Below are 22755 nucleotides of genomic sequence, written 5' to 3'. Positions count from 1 at the left end.
TCTAACAGAGGACTGTAGGGAGTTGAGCAGCAAGATGTCTTTTCACAACATTACATTTAAACTTCTGCATGTTAGTACAGCCAGACAAGCAGGAAACAGTGGGAGACTTCCAAAGTCTCGCAGTTCGAGGGAAGAAACTATTAGAGCAGAACACTTTCTGGCATCTAGAGACCTCAACAATGAAGAAGGTGGAATTTTGCTGCTTGTTGGGGTATGTACGTCCAGGAGACACAATGAAGTAGCTTCCTTTTGGGGGAGCTGGAGTCTTCTACATTAATAAACCTTGTGCACAACTAGTTCTGTACATGTGGGGAACCATACACGTGTCATACAGGATCTGCATGAGTTTCAAAATGTCAGAATCAACCAGGTTTGATTGACGGGTGTGTCAAAACAATCTGAGAGCCTAGTATTGGAAAGGTCAAACCTAAAAGAACTCGTCATCAAAAAAACTGCCTTTGTTCGCTGTTTTGTTCAGCAATAGAGAAGTCGTCCTTGTCATAAAGAATACATACCATTAACGACACAATAAAAGCTCAACAATGACAAAATGTGCCAATGCCATATCGACCTGTTGATCTTTTTATCGCCAATGTTTCTATCATGATGTCGTTTATTCCCCTGGGGAGCTGGATGCCGTTTCCAGGACGTTTCTCAATGGGTTCACGACTTATCGTGTCATACACAAGAGTTATGAGTTCATTAAAGTACATTCCATTAAAGTACATTCCATTAAAGTACATTCCATTAAAATACATTCCATTAAAGCATATTCCATTAAAGTACATTCCATTAAAGCACATTTCATTAAAGCCCATTCTATTAAAGTACATTGCATTAAAGCACATTCCATTGAAGTACTTGTAAAGCAAACACAGAGATGTTGTCACATGCTGGCACAGTGAAACCAGTTGAGCTTGCAGTATTCATGCTGGTGATGGTACGAATTAATGATTTTGCTATTATTGCAGCTGGCAAAGGGATAAGAAACAAAAACGATTTTATATTCAAACTGTATATATGATATGGTTCAGACTTCACTGATGACGTCTTTATTCCCACTTTTTCAAACACTTTGATAGTGACACATCGGAAAATGGACAGAAACAATTTCAAAGCATCTTTACTCATACAATTGTTTCTGCTCATTTTCAAAACACATTTTATTTGATAGCAAAATCTTTTCAGATGGCTCCATCAGGAAATTTAAACTTGAATAAATTAATTTTGTTTTCTATTAGATTAAATCACTAGGTTTTATTTTTGTATTTTTTATCCATTTTATATGAAAAGGGTTAGTTTAATATCAGTTTATATAGAAGTATAAATGCATATTAGTCGTTCTATTTCTGAATAGACAACTCAAAGTATTTAATCTACTGAGCCAATATTCAGTGCTATAGTGTAACTTTTCTAACATATTTCTAACAATATTTTTACTAGCAGGGAAAGGCGCCCGGCTTTGCCCATTAGTAAAATACGCTTAAATATGATATTTCAATTTGTCCAGATTTCATATATGATTATAGAGTCATGATTTCAAAAGTAAAAAGATAGCATTTGGGTACCATCAATTAGAATCAAAACCGGAAGCAAAACTAGCATTCAAAGCTGGTGACGTGACACACATATGAACTGACTAAAAATAAACTAAGATGAATGTACAAAATGTATAATGATTTTTTCAATGTGCGTGTGTGCATACTCGCTGTCATTATTATTACTGTACAATTTGAAGTTGAATAAATTCTCTATGATTGTACAACAATCTATATATGTCATGCGTTTATTGTAGTTTTATCACCAGCCTGTTTGTACGTGTAGTTTAGGCACTTCATGAAAGCACAAGTTAACTATAAACATCTGGTTAAAAATTTCAAAGTTTAGCATTTTGCTCTAAGTAAGTACCTAAAATGACTAAAACGTTTTTTTTATATAACGTTTGTAATACCTTTATCTTTGCTAAAAATGTTATGTTACTTGACAGCATGATTTGAAAGATCTTATCCTTTAATATCATGTTGTTATTTGAAATTTATATATTACTTCGAGTCAGTAGTGTGTCGGCCATTATACGACGTTAAGCATGAATCGTTTGTGTTATCTTTTCTTTAAAAGTCATTTCTTTTCGTAATAAATATTAAAGTTGCTAACTTCAAAGATATTCACAGGTTAATCCATTTTTTTTTACATGAAACATTTAATAATACTTTTACTTATTGATTAACAATAGGTAAGAAATATTAACAAATAAATGTGGGTTAAGGTCATGACCTTCGTCAAGGTCAAAACAGAAACAGTTGTTTTCTTACTGATATTGTTTTTATGTAATCCTTAGTGTGTTGTATATGTTATTGTGTAATTCTCTTTCTTTGGATTCAGAATCGAATATATTCTCTGCTAATTTTTTTTTTTTTTTTTTGAGGAACATTTTCTTGGGGAAGCACACCAGGGATTCAAGCTTTAACTATCTTTTAGTTATCCCAAAGGTGTTATAGCTTCCTTGCAGGCTGACATTCGGTTGGTAGCAATTAATTATAAGGATAAGATAAACTGAAATAGTTAATATATTAGACTTATATTTTATGTTGCCTGAGCGATTCTGTTTATTCATTGTGTGTTAATTTATTGCTGTAATGAGCTGTTCGATCGGAAATCAATCAGTGATAGTGAAGATCAACTGTCTGTTCAACATTTGGTTTTGTTACAAAATAAGTGTCAAACTGCAAACAGGTTACAACACACATTTTCTACTTTGACCTTCACTCAAATCGACAATCATCACTTGTTTGGACCATAGAATTGGTTTGACCGAATTCAGAAACTCGTCTAGCCACAACCATTGTAAATAATTTTCCTTTCCTCCTTTCTCTTTCTAAAACTAGACAGAACTTTCATGAACAGTTTTTTTTTCCAAACTTATTTGTCTGTGGGACACAATGCAGTATGGCTGCTTCCAAGCTGACTACAACATGGTCGGTTTCAAATCCAGTGTTAACAAGTACTTTTTAAACTGTCTTCTTTGATATTCAAATTCTGCCCAGTTTCAAACATTGTTTGAATCCTTTCAAGTGTTTGTCTCAACACCAAACAAACCTATTAACCCTTATCCTCAAGTAGCCTTGTGAACTCATGGCATACAAAAAAGTCCAGTACTATTAGGAACCCATTGGACAACAACGACTAGGCAACAGACTAAAAAATAAAACTAGTGAATAGGCAGAATAAGGAGAAAAAGTCGAAAAAATCTGGTTTGACACAAAATGTTCCCTTATTCACTTGCCTCCTCATGAGGGTAACATTAGAAACAAGAGTTTATTTTTATGTACGGGGATCCAGCTTACCCAAAAGGGACACTCTGGATGAGTCAACAATAATAATTGCACCAGTCATGAAGGATTTCTCCTTTTCTGATCGAGGATGGAATAGATTTTACAGTTTGATCCTAGCCTGAAAGCCAGGAAAATAAGAAATCACTGAATGGTAACAGTTGCATAGTTTATAACATTTGATTGCATGCAACTGCAAGAGTAAAAACATCTTCAAATTGAACACAAATTTTCCAAAAACACCAATCGCATTCAAGTAGGTCTAAACGAAAGGGAATTTTGTAAAAAGAAAAAAGAAAAAAAAAGCACGCTGTGAACACAAACAAGGATACTTATTTACTTGCAAGAGTTAAGTTAAACACAAAGTCAGTTTTAAATGTAGCAGAAAGGAGTACTCTGGATTGGAACAAAATGAAAGAGTTTCTTTGAAGACTGAATGAATAATATATTCTGGTCGATTCCCAAAATAGCATGTTTCAAGAATTTCTGCCACTGACGAGAAAAATACAGATTTGATTAACCATCAACAAACTTGTTTACATTTTCATCTTTACTTTATTTAGCATGCCATGCAGTTTTCAACAAATGAATGTGCATATATACAACATAATCATGTTAGTGTACCAGTTTTCATTACATCACCAAAATTAAATGCCATCGAACCTTGTTAATAATATTTCATTGAAGATATATACCCACATGCATCCATCACCAGTATGAATCCCTATTCTCTGCTATGAGTAAAGTAATAACTTGTGTTGTGTTTCTGATTATTTAAATTTTCTTGCATTAAAAAAGCCAAAATTGTTGATATTTTATAAAGCAAATAAACCATAGCTCAAACAACTTATATTTTTTATTGAATATCTCCATATGTTATTGTCTAGTGATATGAACTTATATTTTTTATTGAATATCTCCATATGTTATTGTCTAGTGATATGAACTTATATTTTTTATTGAATATCTCCATATGTTATTGTCTAGTGATATGAACTTATATTTTTTATTGAATATCTCCATATGTTATTGTCTAGTGATATGAACTTATATTTTTTATTGAATATCTCCATATGTTATTGTCTAGTGATATGAACTTATATTTTTTATTGAATATCTCCATATGTTATTGTCTAGTGATATGAACTTATATTTTTTATTGAATATCTCCATATGTTATTGTCTAGTGATATGAACTATGTAATTGTACTACTTGTTTATGGTAACAATTTTAATTAATAGTGTTTTACTGTGAGGTTATACAGTGAGATTTGTTGTTACTTTAGTAACATTACTTTTAATAGTGTTTCAATATCAGTACCAGTAGTGGAATAATCACATTGGTTTTCATTAGATCACCAAAGTTAAGCAGTAGTGAGACTAGTCAGTATCAGATGGGTAACTATTTGGGACTACTAAATGCTGTATGTATGAGGACATAGACACCTCCCTGCAAGAACTGCAAAACCCGATGTCATCTATCTTGACTGGGATTTTTATATGATTGGCGACCTAGAAACTTCCTCCTTGGATGAAGGTTGGTTTAACCTACAAGATGAATGCCACTTAGTTCTTTCGTTTCATTCTTGTTATGGGCGAAACCTTCTTCCGCTTTTGATACAACTGCTGAGCCCTGCTGTTCTCGGTATCAATGGTAGAAACCTGCAGTCTTGAAAGTTAATGAAAAGCTGCCACAAGCAATCAGGATCCTGAACAGAAGCATGTGTTCTATCCCAACTATCATAAATGGACCTGAGGTAATCTCGTCAGCATCAGACAAAGCCAAACTATTTGCCAAGAACTTTGCAGCTAATTCTACCCTTTGTTATCAAGGCCACCAACCTTCAATATTTCCTCCTGTATCAGAAAACATGCTATGTGATATACAAATATCTGTACGTGATGTTGCCAAGCTAATCAAAAACCTTGATTCCAGTAAAGCAACCGGCCCTGACGGAATTCCAATTATAGTACTCAAAAAACATCAACCAGAACTAGCGCCCATACTTACAAAACTGTTTAAACGTTGTCTTAAGGAGAATTGCTTCCCATCACTCTGGAAAATCTCATCAGTATGCCCTGTATTTAAGAATTCAGGTGATCGCTCATCTCCCTCTCAGTACAGGCCAATAAGTCTCCTGTGTGTCATGAGTAAGTTGCTGGATTCTGTGTTAAATAGAGAAGTAATCAACCATCTCAGCAAAAATAACCTTCTTAGTGACACACATGGTTTTCGTTCTGCTAGATCTACAGCAGATGTGCTTACAGTTATATCTCACAGGATTAGCGAATCTCTCAATGGAGGCTACCTTTCTAAGGCAATTGTTCTTGACATATCAAAGGCCTTTGATAGAGTATGGCATAAAGGTTTACTTCAAAAGATCTCCAGCTACGGTATAGCTGAAAATGGCTTCTCAATTATTAAATCATTTCTCTCTGATAGGCTCAAAAGAGTAATGGTTGATTGGCAGAAATCAGAAACTCTCAGTATTAATGCTGGAGTCCCTCAGGGTTCCATCCTGGGCTCAACTCTCTTCCTGATCTACATTAATGATCTTCCAAATCACATCCTTACATCATTCATAGACATTTATGCTGATGACACTACTATCTATGGTAGCACATCTAAGACCGTAAATGACCAAGTTCTCTCTGATTCTCTCTCCTCTGATCTTGAGCAAGTGGTACAATGGGGAAAGGAATGGCTGGTTACTTTTAATGCATCTAAAACTAAGCTTTTATCTTTACACAATCAACGCTCAGATCCCCATCTGGCATCAATTGAAATGATTGGCTCTCGTTTTGGGAAGGTCTCATGTTTTGACAAGCTTCTGGGCTTGACCTTTACTCCTGATCTTAAATGGAACACACATTAAATCTGTTGCCAAGGCTGCTGGAAAAATTGTGGGATCCTTCTATCGATCCAGTAGATATCTCACTGCTGATGAAATTCTCTATCTATATAAGAGCCAGGTACGTTCAAAAATGGAGTACTGTTGCCACATTTGGGCAGGAGCTGCTAGAAAGGACTTATCCTGCCTTGATAGAGTTCAAAATAGACTTCGTAGCCTCATAGGAGATGTGCTCTTCCCTGCAACCTTTTTCTCACAGAAGAGATGTTACGAGTTTGTCTCTGCTGTATCGTTATTTTCATGGCAAGTGCTCGGTTGACCTACAATCTATCGTCCCCCATCGCCAAACTTTCACAAGAAACACTCGTCTAGCTGAAAACACTATCAATAATTCCCCCACTCTTTGTCTGTGCCTAAACTTAAACATAGATTTCATGAACAATGCTTCTTCTTAGAAGTGCACGCTTGTGGATATGTCCTGTTCTCTTCCCTGCAACCTTTTTCTCACGGAAGATATGTTGCGAGTTTGTCTCTGCTTTATTATTATTTTCATAGCAAGTGCTCGGTTGAGCTCCAATCTATGGTCCCCTCTCCCTAACGTTTCACAAGAAACACCCGTCTAGCAGAAAACACTATCACTAATCTCCCCCACTCTTTATCTGTGCCTAAACCTAAACGTAGATTCCATGAACAAAGCTTCTTTCTTAGAACTGCAGGCCCGTGGAATTGTCTTTCGTTTGCCTGCTTTCTAGCTGACTACAATATGGTTGTCTTCAAGTTTAATGTAAACAAGTTTTTGATGGGCCGTTCCATATAAGTTAATAAATCTACCGAATTTCAACTACTAACGATTTCTATATTGTCCAATTTCTACTGTACACTCTTTAACCCTTATCCTCGAGTGGCCTCTTGGCCTTGATAAGTAGTGATGCCTATGTAAAAACAAAAAAGACTCTCACACTCCATATGTGATGTTTCTGACAAAGAGAGAAGAATTGCTATTTTCTGGGTCAGAATCTATTCCAGCTGACATTTTTTTTTTTTTTTACACAGTGATCACCACTTATCAAGGCCCGGAAGCCACTCAGGGATAAGGGTTATTGCAAGTACATTACGTTAGTGTGGAGATTTGATGAAGTGTTTACTTAAGGGGGCGGTTCATTAGGAATTTGTTAAGGTTGGACTTGAAGACATCCAAGTTGTAGTCAGGTGGGAAGCAGGCAGACGGAACAGAGTTCCACAGGCGTGCAGTTCTAAGAAAGAAGCTTTGTTCATGGAATCCGCGTTTTGATTTAGGCACAGATATAGGGTGAGGGAAATTTTTCACAGTGGATTCAGCTAGACGGGTGTTTTTCGTGAAAGATTGGCGAGGCGGGGACCAGAGATTGGAGTTCAGACGAGCACCTGCCATGGAAATAACAATAAAACAAGGATAGGCTCGCAACGTCTCTTCTGTGGGAGAGAGGTTGCAGGGTAGAGAAAAGGGCATCCCCCACTAAGCCACAAAGTCTATTTTGTACTCTGTCAAGGCAGGATAGGCTGTTTTTAGCAGCTCCTGCCCAGATATGGCAACAGTATTCCATCCTTGGACGTACTTGGCTTTTATATAGATAGAGAATTGCATCAGTAGTGAGATATCTTCTGGAGTGGTAGAAGGATCCCACCATCTTTCCAGCGACCTTGGCAACAGACTTGATGTACGTGTTCCCTTTCAGATCAGGAGTAAAGGTCAAACCCAGAAGCTTGTCAAAACACGGGGCCTCACCCAGACGAGAGCCATCCATCACAATTGATGCCAGATGGGGATCAGAGCGTTGATGATGTAAGGATAGGAGTTTGGTTTTGGATGCATTAAAGGTAACCAGCCACATCTTCCCCCACTGAACCACGCGCTCGAGATCAGAGGAGAGAGAATCAGAGAAAACTTTGTCATTTACAGCCTTTGATGTATTGCCGTAGATGGTCATGTCATCAGCATAGATGTCAACAAATGATTTAAGTATGTGTTTAGGGAGGTCATTGATGTAGATCAGGAAGAGAGTTGGGCCCAGGATTGACCCCTGAGGGACTCCAGCATTTATTTTGCAGGCCTCCGATTTTTGTCCATCTACCACTACTCTTATGAGCCTATCGGAGAGAAATGATTTAATGATTGAGAAAACATTTCCCGTTATACCGTAGCTGGAGATCTTGTGAAGTAGACCCTTATGCCATACCTTGTCGAAGGCCTTTGATATGGCAAGAGCAATTGCCCTAGAAAGGAAGCCTTTGTCAAGAGATTCACTAATCCTGTGGGATATAACCGTCAGTACATCTGCGGTAGATCTTGCAGAGCGGAAACCATATTATGTGTCACTAAGAAGGTTATTCCTGCTGAGGTGGTTGACTATTTCTCTATTTAATATGGATTCCAGCAACTTACTCATAACACACAGAAGACTTATTGATCTGTACTGAGAGGAAGATGACTTATTGCCTAAATTCTTAAATACAGGGCAAACTGATGAGGTCTTCCAGGGAGTCGGAAAGCACTTCTCCTTAAGGCAGCGCTTAAATAGTTTCGTAAGTATGGGAGCAAGTTCTGGTTGAAGCTTTTTTAACACTATAATTGGGATGCTATCAGGACCAGGTGCTTTACTGGAATCTAGGTTCTTGATTAGCTTGGCGACCTCATGCACGGATATTTGTATGTTACCTAGCTTGTTCTGTGTTATAGGAGGAAATATGGGGAGTTGATGGCCTTCGTCGCATAGGGTAGAATTAGCTGCAAAGTCCTTTGCAAATAGTTTGGCCTTATCTAACGCTGACGAGATGACCTCTGGTCCATTGATAATGGTTGGGATAGAACGCACACTTCTGTTCAGGATCCTATTTGTTATTTGCCAAAACTGGTGGGAACCAAGCCGCTGATCAGCTACCTCGGATTTAACAGACTGGGCATATAGCTCTCTTGCATTTTTTATTACTCTTTTACAGTGGTTGCTGGCAGTCCTGAAAGCAGCTTTAGTCTCAGTGCATCTATTACGTTGGTATCTATGGAAAAAGTGATTTCTGTGCGTGATAGCAGAAGCACATTCTGGGGAGAACCATGGCTGGCTGTTAGGTTTTTGTTGGAATTTTTTAGATGGTATGAATTGGTCTATGCCTACAATTAACCATTCGGTCAGATCTGATACTATAGAGGACACTTCCTTTTTAAACATGGAGTGCAGAGGTAAATCAGATATGAATGTACGGTCAGCCATAGAGTATCGGTATACAGTACGGTGGAGGGGTACGTCTGGGGACTTCTTACATTTCGTTTTTATCTTAACTGATACGACGGAGTGGTCGGAGGATCCTAGAGGAGAATGAACGGAACATGAACATAGCTCAGGGGAAGTTGAGAGAAAAAGGTCTAGGAGGCTTGCATATTGACCGGGTGTATCGGGCACATGGGTGGGTTCGCGAACAATCTGAGTGAGGTCATAAGCAATGGCAAAATCATGACAAAACCTCCCCTCATCGTCTGTCTTATTTGAATGGGTCAGCCATTCCACGACATTTATCATTGGCAAGTTTTTAACCTTGAAGTAGTAATTTCTTTGTTTCTTTTAGCTCCTTAAATTAAATGGAGCGATTTCTAGAAAAAAAATAGTTAGACTTGCATAACAACAACAGCTACAGTAACAATAATGATAGTCTGTTTGCACACTAGAAAAAGTTGTAGGGATATGTTTTTAGAGTGCCTTTGTTTTGTCTTGAGGAAGGTCAAGCATCGATATATATCGTTTGAGGTGGATGGCAGTAATAATAAAATCATTTTGTACTGAGTTTTTAAAAAGCAAAAACAACATGAAAAAATCAAAGAGTGAATATTGATGCACAACATTTAATTAAGTCATAGCATGTACAAGAGTTGTGAGTAGATTATCATCTCATGTGTCTGATTGTTGGGCATGAAAGATGACATGGCAATCAAGGTTTTTTTTTGGTGGTTTACATTTGTTTTTACACAGGAATCACCACTTATCAAGGCCCGGGGGCCACTCGAGGATAAGGGTTAATGGGTATTCATTAGTCAATGTGATTATAGCATAGTAAACATAAGTAGTGGGAATTTTGTAAATTGGATTACTTAGGGGTACGGTTCATCAAGAACTTGTTTACGTTGGACTTGAAGACAATCAGATTGTGTTCAGCTGGAAAGCAGGAAATCGGAAGAGAATTCCACAAGCGTACAGTTCTAAGAAGGAAGCTTTGTTCATGGAATCTGCATTTAGGTTTAGGCACAGATAAAGAGTGTGGGAAATTATTGATAGTGGTTTTTTGTTTAGCTTTTGCCTTTACCAAGATGTCAGCTATTTGGGTCTGACTAAAAGTCTGACAAGATAATATTATATAAGTTAACAAAATGGATTCATGTTTTGTTCTGAATTTTCAAGTTTGTTATCCGACATATCCATCCTTCTTGAGCCCTTTAATGCTGACTCAAATCATTTTGGCAAAAAATATTTCTGCTTCAAATTCTTAATATCTACAAATATCATTTCATGGTGCTTATTAGTTATTTATAGTGTTCATACACAGGTGGACACATGCAGCATTTCTGCTAAAAAACCAATAAATATAAAAATGTTTGATTTTTAACCCAATCAAAAGTGTCTTCCCTTAAATACAGCTTTGTGTATTCCACGAATTTATGAGACTTTGCTGAGATTATAAAAACGCTAAAAATCCTCAAAGCAAATTAATTTCATTTATAAATCTTTCTATTTTTTTGTTAATTTCCATTTTTTAAAACTCTTTCTCCTTTAAGACAGAAGGTCGTACTGTGGCGAAAGGTGGCTCAAATGATTGCATTTTTGTGTATGTGTTTTTATATATATATATCTGGTTAAGATATTTGCTAAGGGGTCAAAATAGAAAGAAATGGAAACTTGGCAAGCGTAGGTCTATTTAAAGTTCTCGTATATATATTTGCATATGTGTAGAAACGCATATGCAAATGCATTTGTACATTAATCTTAATTTATTTTAAGATATTTCTTATCCAACTGACAATGACTGATTCGGTAACATCTCAGGCTGGAGTACTATAAAGTTTGGTTTCGGTTCAATTCTAACTGATGACATCTAAGCCATATTTTTTTTTACTTTTGAAATCACGACTATATATTGGATACAATATAATATGAAATAATCAACAGAGAATTCACACTATAATAATAAATACAAAATCTGCATAAAGTATCATATTTAAGCGTATTTTATGATCGGACAATAGTGGGCACCCCTTGCTCGTAATATTTAAGAGTCAGAACTTAATCCAACATATACAGCGAAGCAGATCGAAACGGCCATTGATTCACCATCAACCCAGGAGTTGCCTTTCAAAAACAACTTAACTTTTTCTTCCCTTTTTCTTTTGATCGAACTTTATCTTAAACTTTTCTTACAATGACTACTAATGTAAAACTTTTTACGATTGCATCCTACTACAGTAAAATCCATCTGCATCTTATTAGAGACAGCTACATCTCTATAGCACATCCACCACATCCACAATTAACAATAGCATTGTCCTAATTTTTCCCAAATTTATATGTGAATATGTTATGTTAGAATGTTTGGATCACTTATAAATGATTTCCTTTATATTTTGTGTATTTAATTAACATCAATGATGAGTTATACCTATAAGAGCAGGCTTACCAATGTCCTTAATTTCTCTATTACTGTGAATAAAATTGATCCAGTGTGTTGCTAAATTTATCAGGAACCCCGATGCAAGCAAAACAACTGATCTGGACAATATTTCAACCACCGTTACTGGACTTTGGTCCTATTATAACAACTATGTAGAATCATTATTTAATGAGAGACATTTTCAATCTATCTGGAAAAACGTGCTGTTCAGCCCAGCATTTAAAAATACTGTTGATCAGTTCTTTGCAGCTAAATACAAACCAGTCAGTGTTATATGAATCATGAGTAAAGTGAATCTGTGATAAATCAGTTGCTAAGCAGTTCGGAAAAAATAATCTAATCAGTGTCAAGCAATATGGATTTCTTCCTGCAAGGTCATCTGCTGATGTGGTAACTAATGTTGCATAGGATGAACGAATATGTTATTAGGGACTTGGTTTCCAGAAAAAGACCCCTTGATATATCAAAGGCCTCTGATAGGGTGGGTTATAAAATGTGGATCCATAAATTTGCTAGCTATGGAATATCTAGCAATGTATTTATTTTTATTTCGGATTATTATTCTCATATTTATTAGTTGTTGTTTTCATCTTTATTGGTTGTTGTTTTTCACGACGTTTCGGCCAATTATTCCTCTGGCCTTCGTCAGGTGGCATAGTTGATAGAGACGTTGAATCTCTACGGTTCCAGATGAACATTGTCTGAAGATAGCGGTTTCAATCCTACCCAAAGTGTGCCAGAGGCTTACTTGGCCAAAACGTGGTGAGACGACAACAACTACAGATGGCAGTAATTGCTGAGAATGCAGTTAGGAGATTCGAAGTTCCTATCCGTCGCGGTTACCACATGACAACGGCCAGAGGAATAGTTGCCAGAAACCTTGTGAAAACAACAACTAATAAAGATGAAAACAACAACTAATAAAGATGAGAATAATAGTCCGAAATAAAAATAAATGAATATATATAATGCTCATCTCGAAAATGAATTCCAATGAAGGAATAATATATATCTAGCAATGTCTTTCTAACTACTTATTCCATTCTCACAGATTGGGTTATAAAAGTAGTTGCTGATTAGCAGAGCTCGGAAGTGCATATAATCAAAGCTCGATTCTGGATTCCAAATTCTTTATAATCTTAGTTATTCATCTGTGCATATTTCATAACGATCTATGGACAGCACTTTGAAGAGTATTGCTGGTCAAAATCTCATTCAATATGTCTCTTCTAATCTGGAGCATGAGGCGCAGTGGAAAAAGGCTGGCTAGTTACATTTAACACCTCTAAAACAAAGATTTTCTCCTTGTAGTAACTCTTACCTTCGATAAGTTGACACTAAATAGTAAAAAAAGGTCACTCGAACAAATACCTTCAAATTTATATGTATGACTAACGGATAAATTTTCATGTCATAATCAGCACATCTATTTTATACATAGAAAACTACATATTTTTCTCCTTTCTTTTTCCTCTCTTTTTGTTTCCTTTTTTCCCCTCTATTTTGATATATACTTTTTACTCTCCACCTTTTTGCTTTGTCCTCTTTCTTTTTCACATATATTGAATGTCATTATCTTTTTTCTTTTTTTAATATCCCATAATGTGACCTCCTGATAAATTTTGTGCTTGAAACACTTGTAAAATTTTCATTATTAACTGAACTTTTGTAAATGCAATATCGCCTAAAGAGGTCTCTTGTTACGTGTAACTCGCTGACTGAAACATGCTCATGAATGTATAGTATTAATATGTCATTAATATATATCAATTACTTTAAAGAGTATAATGGTATGCATTGTCATCAGTCAAAGTTTATTTTTAAAGAAGTTGAATATACTAATTATAAAGTAATAGTATTAATGGTTTATTTGATAAAGCGTCCTTTTTTGGAATGTATATAAGGTTGAGTAACACATAAAGAATAGAGAGAGAAAGGCAGAAAGAAAGATAGCGAGAGAGAGAGAGGACGAGAGAGGGAGAGAGAGTGTGTGTGTGTAAGAGAGAGAGAGAGGGGAGGGGAATATGAAAGAAATGGGGGAGTAACAAATAAAGAATAGAGAGAGAAAGGCAGAAAGAAAGAGCGAGAGAGAACGAGAGAGAGAGAGAGAGTGTATGTGTGTGTGTGTGTAAGTGTAAGAGAGAGAGAGAGAGAGAGAGAGTGTGTGTGTGTATGTGTGTGTAAGAGAGAGAGGGGGAGGGGAATATGAAAGAAATGGGGGAGTAACAAAATAAAGAATAGAGAGAGAAAGGCAGAAAGAAAGATAGCGAGAGAGAGAGAGAGAGAGAGAGAGAGAGTGTATGTGTGTGTGTGTGTAAGTGTAAGAGAGAGAGAGAGAGTGGGTGTGTGTATGTGTGTGTAAGAGAGAGAGGGGGAGGGAATATGAAAGAAATGGGGGAGTAACAAAATAAAGAATAGAGAGAGAAAGGCAGAAAGATAGCGAGAGAGAGAGAGAGAGCGAGAGAGAGAGAGTGTGTGTGTGTGTGTATATATGAGAGAGAGAGAGAGAGAGAGAGAGATAGAGAGAGAGAGAGAGAGAGAGAGAGTGGGGGGGAATATGAAAGAAATGGGGGAGAGATAAAAAATTAGAATACAGTCATCGAAGTCAATTACTTGCTGTGGGCTGCACCTTCTTCCTGCCTTCCAATCTTATCGATTTTGTTCTTATCAGAAGCGAGTTATACGCCCACGATAAACGGCAGATGTTTTTGTCAGTCGAATAATCAGTTCAGTCTCCAGAAGACAGAAACCGAACAAAAAGAAAAAAGAAAAGAAAAGAAAATGCTTAGAACTTTGGATCGCGTTTGATCTGAACCAAGTGTCGCATTATATGCAAACAAAAATTCGACATGTTAATTGGATTTTGTTTAGGATGGTGCAAGGCCATTTAATTAGCAGCCTGTACCATTTGCCGAATATAGTGATTTGCAGCCGGTACTTCGGTGGGATTTGCTCCGCTGAATTTACTGCATTTCTGCTCAAAGATAAATACCCCCAAGAAACCTATTAGCAGCATAATTCCACCCCTTAACTGTAGTAGTTCTCAGTTGCCGGACAACTTCTATGCTAATAGTTTCTTTCCTTGAACCGCCTGCTTGTGGAATTCCTTATTTACTCACTGTTTCACCAACTGTACAACATGCAAAAAATTAAATGTATTGTGAACAAGCATCTTGTTACACAACTCCCCACTTAGGATGGTCCCTATAAGTCTGATCCCTGATAACAATACTTGTTCCCCATTGTTGAAATCGTCATTTACTATTTAAAAAAATATATTGCTGTTAAAGTAAACAAGAGTATTTCGCTATACAGAAAAACTTGTCTATGACAGACCACGAGCTCAACTAAGTCAAAGTTGCTTGAATAGCGATTCGTCGTCGTCGTCGTCGTCGTCATCATCATCAACAGCAACTAGCCATACATGAATTTAATCGTAAATAAATTTAGTAAACCCTTTATAGAATAATTTTTATTCCAATGCACTTATACAATTACGAAAACTGCAATCAGGAAAAAAAATGACATAAATACAATAGAAAAAAATGTACATAGAAATAAAATGATTCACAAATAAAATAACATAAAAAAGAGACAAAATTATTATACTTTCTTAAGGTATGAATAAAAGTCAAGTGAACGTGTCTGTCTGTCTGTGTGTCTGTGTACGTTTTCCTTCGCAATAACTCTGTTAATTTTAAGTCTACAGACTCGAAGTTTGATATACAGGGTACTGAGATTTGGGAAAATCTATGTGATCGGTTTTCGGTCAGAAATTTGGCTGTTACGGGGTCAAAGTTCAACGATTTGACCTTTGAGAACTCTACCAAACTCCTCCGACAATTTCGGGGCTAAACAATTGAAATCTTAGATGTCGGTTCCTTGGACATGGCTCTAACTTAATAACTCAATTAGAGCCCAAAACAATAAATTTTAAGTGGTCATAATAGGGTTCAAAGTTAAAAAATTGACCCTTTTTTATTTTTTTGCTCAGCATACACCTCGAAACACCCGGGCAACGCCAGGCTCCCATGCAAAAAAAAAAAAAAAAGAAAAAGAGGTGAAGAAGAGAAGAGAAAAAAGTGGAGGAAGTCAGTTGACCGGTTTCGCCCTCGCTTTCTCAAAGCTGTATCGAGGGATTTTAAAAGAAGGGGAATCGAAAATATATACATTTAAAATAAAATTAGGTTTCGTTCCGTTAGGTGTGGGAAAAATATTAAAAAATGGGGGAAAGTGATTAAAATGAAGCAACGTTATGATGTTTCTCGAAGATTCTAGAAACTAATCACGCTCAAACCCAAGAAGAATTCCCTCTGTTTACAGAGAGGCTTTCCCAAGCGAATATGAACAGTCCCCAAGATCTTTAAATGGAATAATGAGTGAGCACGACTCGGGATTGAAAATTAGTTCGTACCAAAGTTCGCTGCCATGACGGGGTTTTAATTAAAAACACATTAAAAACCCGCTAGGAAGGAGAAATGCTAACCGGCTAGATGGACATGTGGCAGCGAGAGACTTTTAATTGGTGCCGATACGGAAGAGTAACGGTAATAAATGCATTTGTTAAAAAAGAAAATATGCCGACCCGGATTTGTTTGTGATTTGTTTGTTTCTTTTCAACGGTGTCGGATGGCATGGGGATCTAAGAGAGGTTTGAACTGTGACAAAAACGGTTCTAGCATAACAGCAGCGTTAGATATACATTAACGTGACCTTGTATGTGTGTATGTGGGTATGTGTGTGAAAATATCTCTATTAAACAACTCTCTCAATTTTTGGTTTACCACCACTCATCAAGGCCTGGAGGCAACTCTAGGATAAGGGTTAAGTATTGAGTGGATTTGAAGACATGATCAGTTATGGTGGAACTTGAGTAGTGGATACATAATCAATAGAAATTTATTCACGTTAGATTTGAAGCCGACCATGTCATAGCTGGGAAGCAAACACACGGTATTGCGTTCCACAGAGAGACAGTTTTGGGAAAGAAACTTTGCTCATAGAATTTTTGTTTAGTTTTAGGCAGCGATAGTGTGTGAGAGAAGTCGTTGATATTTGTTGCGGAAGTTTTACAGGGAGGGACCATAGATTGGAGCTCAGTCGAGCATCTACCATAAAAGTAACAATAGGACCAAGATAGGCTCGCAATATCTTTTCTGTGAGAAAGAGGAAGTAGCGAGGAGAAATTGTTCTTGCCCACTAAATTACGAAGACGGTTTTATATTATAAAATGTTGTATTACATGTATAGTTTTCTTTACGTGGATTATTTGTTTCGGTTATATATTCCACAGTCGTCATCAGTGCTTGTTTCATTGCAGACGGAAATCGCCTGTCTTAGTTTACCTTATGTATATTTTCAAAATGTGAAGTTTATCGGCTTGTGTTTCTATCAAGCGTTTTGCGAACTACCTTCCCGCCGAAAAACGTCACACATATAAAGTGTCTTTGTTTACTTATACCCTCATCCACCCACGAGAACAAAGATTTTAATGTGTAGAAAATCAAGTTGAATTGAAATCTGAAAAAAAAAAAAAAAAAAAAAAATTGCCCCAGTCTAGAGTTTTGTCTCCTTTAGCAACCAAAGACAGAACAGATTAAGTGTAATATTAAAACAGATACTACATTTTTAATTATACATTTAGTAAAAATAAAAATGTTACATATTAGGCACACGGTCATCAGAAGTGTGTGTGTGCAGTCAGCACCAACCCTATTCAGGGTTTAACCGGCTTCCTCCCAAGGAGGAAGTTTCATGAGAGTATGAAATTCACAAACGGTCCCCATCCGCATGTATATCCCCGTTAGGGGAGATGACGACGTTAGGTTTTTGCAACTTTTTTCAGGGAAGTGTCGACGTCCTCCTACATACAGCACTTGGACTTCCCAAATTGGTCACCCATTTTAGTAATGGCCAGGCTCAACGTTGCTTAACTTCGGTGATCTGACGGGAACCGGTGTGGCAACGTGATTATGCCGTATATGGTCATCAGAAGTGGAGGTATATATGGTTCATAAGTCACCCCTTTTTTGACATATTTAAATATCCGACTCTTGTGTATAATCATTTCAGTCATACCAGGGGCCATATTAGTAAAAAGAGCCTCTAAGAGCAGGAGTGCTTTATGACCAGATAATTATACGTCTATTTTTTTAAGAAGAAAGTAGATATGTATTGACGCATGATTGTGAAATAAAATCAGGCCTTCTCGAATGTTTACCAAATTTAATAATCACAACGACTGAAAAAAATTAACAAAGACACTCCGGCAAACCCGGCAACATTTTCTTATATCGTTAGATTCAGTGAGTAAATTTTCAACACCTAATTCAGAAAAAGTAACGCATCCACCCATCAGAGCGATGACCATGTTTTACAAAGAAAAATAAAACAAAATAAAATCACACACGCACGCACGCACGCACGCACGCACATGAATGAATTTCGCCTAATAGCAATGATACTAAAATTGGTGCTTTGACTTTTCTGTTAAATGGCCGAGCGCAAGTAATTGTTTTCGACCAAATCTCGTTTTTGTTGACGTAAATAATGAAAATGACACCGTTCTCTTATATCTATTGCATTCTTTATGAAAACATTTGAATCTTTCTCTCTCTCTCTCTCTCTCTTTCTCTCTCTCTTTCTTCTCTCTCTCTCTCTCTGCATTGTGTTCCCTGAAATGTCGTTTGTCTAGAGAACTATTGGCTCGTCTACGCATAATAAGAAGTTTGGAGTGAGAATTGTACGGCTTCTAACGACCTAAAATTTTACTAAATAGTCCCCACTTATCAAGGCCAGATGCCACTCGAAGATGAGGGTTGATCAGATGGAAGGATTTCCTGAATAAAGTCTGAATAATTATGGGGGCGTCTAGGTTGAAATTTGATAACATTGGCTTTGAAGCCAATCTACAGGGAAGCAGTCACGTAGCAATATGTTACACACACACGCATATATATATATATATATATATATATATATATATATATAGAGAGAGAGAGAGAGAGAGAGAGAGGGAGAGAGCTTCACTGGGAATAAACACTCATTTTTATGCTCATCTTAAAAAAGGTTCAGTTTTATTTAGTACACAGTTATTTTACAATATTTTTTAACAATAATTTATTTTATTATTAGATACAATTATTTCGTTCCTTTTCTGATATTTGGTATATGTTGTTTGCAGCATATATGTTTTCTTTAGTAGTGTAGCTATTCACCAGCGCTATATATACATATAAAAACAATCACATTGACCTATATATATAGAGAGAGAACGGCCACCTAAAACCACTAACCTAGTTCTAAAACAGATCCTTTGTTTGATAAAATGCATGCCCATTGGCTGATAGGAAGGGGCGCGGTGGACACTAGAAAGCTGATTGGCCAACTAGAAATCCTCAACATATATAAAAACAAGAAGCAACGACAGAATTCGCGCATAAGCCTGACGAATCCTATAGTTGGATTAAACGCAGAATATTCAGTATAGCTTAATCGCCATATATATTTTATAAATTACTAACTAGTTCTACCTACGTATTGAGCACTTTTGAAGTAAATACTTAAAGTTTACGCATAAATCTATACTTTCGTATATTAAATTTATGTGAATAAATGAAGTAGTTATACTTAACTCCTAAAACAGTCGAGCACTTTCAAAAGAATTTATTTCACCACATTAAAAATAGATATGGAAAGAGTTAATTTTGAAACATCGCTAAAAAACATCCCCACACCCAGCAAGCATAGCTATATTATTAAATTAATAAAAAAAAAAAAACGGATGAACTAATACGCCGAATGCGATGGCGAGCAAATTTCTTCCTTAAAAATGAAAACGTAAACAAAAAAGAATCCTATGGTTTTAAAACACTTAAAAATGCGAAAACAGTAGACCTTTTGATAAACTTTGAAAATGACCTTTTAAACGTAATTAAAAACCTAGAATTCCACAATCAACCTAACAATTTCCAACGGAAACTACACAAAATTGTTAGAAATATAAACAACTCTAATAAAATCTTTGTAAAAGCAGATAAAACAAGAAACTTTTATAAAATAGATAAGCAAGAATATAACAAACTAATCACAGAAAACATTACAAAAAACTAAAAAAAACTAGACACAAACAAATGCAATTACATAGATATAATAAATACTGAAAGTAAACAAATTACCGATAAACTAAAAATTAGCGATAAAGTTGGCAAATTGAAACCTAGAGAGTCATACATTCTGCTTAAAGACCACAAATGGGACTTTAATAATAATCCCAGCACCCGCCTGATAAATCCAACTAAACCAGAAATAGGTAGAATTAGCAAAACTATACTTTCTAGAGTAAACAAACAAATCAAACAGGACCTAGAACTAAACCAGTGGGCAAATACTACCGAAGCAATCACCTGGTTTAAAAATATAGAAAACAAAGATAAATGTACGTTCATACAGTTTGACATCATAGACTTTTATCCCTCGATATCAGAAGAACTTTTTAACATTGCCCTAGAATTTGCCGAGGTATACACGGATATATCCTCAGAAGAAATCAACATAATTAAAAAATGTAGAAAATCAGTTCTAATAAATAACAATAACCAATGGATAAAAACTAAAATGAAAAATTCATTCGATTTGGCGATGGGTGCCAGAGACTCTGCAGATGCATCAGATCTTGTGGGATTATTCATTCTATATACCCTCACAAGCATATTCGATACTACGGATATCGGCCTATATAGAGATGACGAACTAGCTATAATAAAAAAAACTCCAACAAAGTCAAGGGAGAAAACTTTAAGAAAATCATACACAAAGAAATGAAAAAATTAGGCCTAAAAGCGGACATATCAGCTAACATAAAAATAACAAACTTCCTGGACGTCACGTTAAACTTAGATAAAAACACATATGAACCATACTTAAAAGATAACGCTACTCCAATTTACGTAAACCCTAAGTCCAACCACCCACCATCAATTATAAAACATATTCCTAACTCGATCGTAAGTAGACTCAGTAATAACTCAAGCGATGAAAATGCATTTAACAGGTCATCCAATATTTACGAAACAGCCCTAAAAAATAGTGGATACAAAAATATCGATATCAAATATAAGCAACAAAACACCAACAACTATAATAAAATTAAAAACAGAAGAAAAAGAACTATAATTTGGTACACGGCCTCATACAATCAAATGTTAAAAACAAAACTTGGCAAGAAATTTCTAGATCTTATTGAAAAACACTTTCCCGCAACCAACCCCTTACACAAAATATTCAATAAAAATACCTTGAAGTTATCTTACAGTTGTTGCGAAAATTTAGAGATGATAATTAAGGCACATAATAACAAAATACTAAATGAAAACAATGTAAACAACAACAAAATAAACAATAAAAAAGTAGACACCACGACAGAAATAAAACCAACACTAGCAGAAATAATAATAATAATAATAATAATAATAATAATAATAATAATAATAATAATAATAACAAACCAACCCCGGACAAGAACAACCATACCATAAATAAAAATACTAATAACGAACAAGATAAATGCAATTGTAGACACCGCACACTTTGCCCAGTCCAAAATAAATGTCTAACAAAAAGCGTAGTTTATCAAGCAACAATATTTGCGAAAGAAAACCCGAATAGCAAGAAATATTACATAGGCATGACTTCCTTAGATTTCAAAACCCGATACTATGACCACAAAAGCACATTCAAAAATAAAAAACACCGTATAAAAACAACACTAGCGAATAAATACTGGGAACTCAAAGAAAGCGGACATTCGCCGGTAGTCGAATGGAAAATAATGAGACAAGCTACCACATGCAGACATTTAGACGACCCATGTAAATTATGCCTCCATGAAAAATTTTCTATCCTGTACTTTAAAGAACCCCAAAATCTATTAAACTGTAGGCGGGAAATAGCAAACAACTGTGTTCACAAAGTAAAACTTACTCTAGGCTAGCGATACAAAATAGCTTTAAAACTAACAATAACAATAGAAAACAAACAAATAAATAAATTAAATAAAAATGAATATACATAAACGATCACACACATATATGTATATATATATATATATATATATATATATATGTATATATGTATATATATGTGCATTATTGTGTACACATAGGTATATTTATATTTATAAAAAAAAGAAGGAGAACGGCCACCTAAAGCCACTAACCTAGTTCTAAAACAGATCCTTTGTTTGATAAAATGCATGCCCATTGGCTGATAGGAAGGGGCGCGGTGGACACTAGAAAGCTGATTGGCCAACTAGAAATCCTCAACATATATAAAAACCAAGAAGCAACGACAGAATTCGCACATAAGCCTGACGAATCCTATAGTTGGATTAAACGCAGAATATTCAGTGTAGCTTAATCGCCATATATATTTTATAAATTACTAACTAGCTCTACCTACGTATTGAGCACTTTTGAAGTAAATACTTAAAGTTTACGCATAAATCTATACTTTCGTATATTAAATTTATGTGAATAAATGAAGTAGTTATATATATATATATATATATATATATATATATATAATTTCGAGGTTATTGAGGGCTTCAAAAAGCCCCCATAACGTGAAAACGGTTTTGTTCTTTTTGTATTTTATGTTTTATTGTTTATATTTCAAGCGGTCCTTCGCTCTTATTCACAAAAAAAAATATCGAAATGAAAATGAAAGACGTTAAAAAAAACAACAACTGAGAATTTGTATTTTAGACAGCGTTTATTTCTGGCACCAATGTTCGAAAAAGTTTACCTAAATTATTTTTATCGTTTGTGGAAGAAGAATGTTGTATTTTTTATATTTATTTAAAAAAATTTCTGCAACGTATTAGCGTT

The 22755-nt window shown here is 35.6% G+C and overlaps 1 pseudogene; it reads right to left on the bottom strand.

Moving 5' to 3' along the window:
- Positions 1-17733: 17733 nt before the first annotated feature.
- On the bottom strand, positions 17734-17852 carry LOC145296379 (5S ribosomal RNA; annotated as a pseudogene).
- Between the last annotated feature and the right edge of the window lie 4903 nt (positions 17853-22755).

This window comes from Euprymna scolopes, chromosome 16 (genome assembly GCF_053919585.1).
Source record: "Euprymna scolopes isolate OS-2025 chromosome 16, ASM5391958v1, whole genome shotgun sequence".
NCBI classification, from domain to species: Eukaryota; Metazoa; Mollusca; class Cephalopoda; order Sepiida; family Sepiolidae; genus Euprymna; species Euprymna scolopes.
Note: the sequence above shows the minus strand (reverse complement) of the source record. Positions and strands in the feature narration are given on the sequence as shown.